Below are 2,575 nucleotides of genomic sequence, written 5' to 3'. Positions count from 1 at the left end.
GATTGAGCATTTGTGTGTCAGATATTAAGTTTCGTACACATAAGAACACATTTAAAGGTCACGTTATGGAGTAGCTAAATTGCTATCCCCATTTTATAGAAGAGAAAGTTGAGGTTTAAGTAAAACAGGCAAAGTCAAACAGCTGGTAAGTTGCAGTACTAGACTTTGATCCAGGCAGTCTGGTTCCAGATTCTGTTCAACATGGAGAACCACTGTGCTATATGGTTTATTGAATAAACACTCATTAAATGAACATTAAATTGTTGGTTGAATTAACATCAGGGAAACTACTTCCTCCTTTAGGAGGAAGATCAGGTGTTCGAAATAAAGTTCTGCTTGGCAATTATTTTAGCACACTTTCTCAAATTTGCTCCAGTTTCCTTACCTAGATATTTGGATTCAGTAGGTTTTGTATATGGCCAGGAAATCTGCATTTTTTTAAGGCCCAGGATGATTTTTATGATAAGGTCAGGCTGAGAAACACTGGCTTATATTTTCCAAGTATTGATTTAATAAATAATTTAAGATGTTGGTTTAATAATCAAAATAAATTAATAATGTCATATCAAAATAAATTAATAAAGTCACATAGTGAAGTTGAAGACGTTATTATTCCTTTTAGCTTCCCCCAAACAGGAGAAAATGCTATGGAAACTCTGATTTTTTTAAGTACTGATGTTTGTCATAAGGGCCATGATAGCCAAAGTAATGTTACATATCAGATTCAGGAATACATTAGAGACTTCAAAACATTTTATATAATTTTAACATGTAATCTTTCTGATCTTCTGAATTAAAAAAAGATCAGGATAAAGGGAAAAGTATCAGACTCAGTTATTTTAATTGATGTTGGAAATTTACATGACTTGTTATTAAAGCAAAGGGGTATGTATGTTTTACACTGAATATTTTATCATAAGCTTTCAATAAATTGTTTTATTGTACTGAATTTATCATAACAAGTTATTTATTACATGTTCTTTTATTCTTGTTGTTACCCTGCTCAGTGAGAAATAATTTATATATTCATGACATTTACTTGTTCATAGTAGTTTTTATAACCTTACATTTTGGTTCTACTATTCATTTTTATCCATGAGGATTTGTGATTTAAAGATTTTACAGCAACCTTCTGAGTTTTATGCATAGTGAATCATAATGCCGGCAAACTGTCTCCTTGTGTATGAGGTCAATAGTAGAATGAAACTATGCTATTATAATATTTTAGAATTAAGTATAAATGATGAAAACTATGGCCAAATCTTAATTCAGCAAGGAATATATTTATACCTAATCATTTTTATATAAATTGTCTTTTCATTTTTTCATAGTTACAGGAAGGACAAATACCTAGTATTCACATGAAAAAATTATACTAAATAAATTTTGTTCCTATTCATTTGGCTGTTCCTTATAAACCAAATATAATTCTATAAATAGAGTTAATCCAATTGGACTGCTCTTCTCACTGGGAGAACATATATTCATAATTATAGACTAAAAGATATATACTATACTGAAGTATTTCTTCCATCAACAAGGGAAGATTAAATTATGCCCAGAACATAGTCTGTATTCAATCATTTTATTTGTATTCTAATTCTATGAATAAGAGTGATATGTGTATGGTCTATGATAAATATCTACTAAATAGACTTTTCAATTCCTCAAAACATTTCATTTCCTTACATTGTTGGATAAAAATCTGTCAAACTTTGTCCTTTGACATTCTCCCACTTTCTTCCTAAATTAAATCCTAACGTTAGTTGCAACTGCTCGATATTGTTCATTCTGAAAGATGTAGAGAAGAGTTGGAAATTCTTTGAAGTGCCTATTCAAACCCTGATGTACCTGGTTCTTTCTGCAATATGGGTGGGGAGAATGGGGGAAGAATTCCAATTCAGTAGGTAAGGGACTCTAGTTTCCCTTTCAAAATTTCCCCAAACTGAAAAATGACATCAATTAGTGCTCCAATCGCTTCTCATCCTTTTGGCTAAAATCAAGTGTAGCATCTGTTCTTATCAGTTACTGCTCCATTTACATCAAAATATCTATTCTTATAAAAGGCAGATCAAACTTAAGGGCTTCAATTTTTATGCTTTTTCTTTGTCCTTTATGCCCATCTTAAGTTACTGAGCTGCTGAGGAATGTTTGCTATCACATGAGAACTTACAACACAGAATTCTATGGTTGTTGATTCTGCTACCTCTACCTCTACCTGTTTCACTATCAACCTCTACAAATCTATCAACCTATCAACCTCTACAAATCTACCTTCCCCTTAGCTGTATCTTCAAATATACTATCTTATTAGCTGCAATAAAGCAATGAACAAAAATCATTAAACCAGTAAACTTACTTTTTAAAATAATGGTAAGTCAATTGGCTGCTCCATGATGGCTTGAGAGAAGTATTTTGGATCAAGTTTATAAGATTTTTCACTGCTCAGTGGACTGTTTTGTTTGTTTTTAATCCTGTGAAACTCATATTTGAAATGTGGAAACTGATGAATGGATGTGTTAACTTCCATTAAATTCGGGTTATCAATATAATAAGTCAACCACAACGTCTTAAT

General features: G+C 31.4%; 1 pseudogene; it reads left to right on the top strand.

The window, feature by feature from the left end:
* The first annotated feature begins 1,973 nt into the window (after positions 1-1,973).
* LOC138379193 (U2 spliceosomal RNA) lies at positions 1,974-2,154 on the top strand (annotated as a pseudogene).
* The last annotated feature ends 421 nt before the right edge of the window (positions 2,155-2,575 follow it).

This window comes from Eulemur rufifrons, chromosome 30 (genome assembly GCF_041146395.1).
Source record: "Eulemur rufifrons isolate Redbay chromosome 30, OSU_ERuf_1, whole genome shotgun sequence".
NCBI classification, from domain to species: domain Eukaryota; kingdom Metazoa; phylum Chordata; class Mammalia; order Primates; family Lemuridae; genus Eulemur; species Eulemur rufifrons.
The sequence above is the reverse complement of the archived record's forward strand: the minus strand, read 5'-3'. Positions and strand labels throughout refer to the sequence as shown.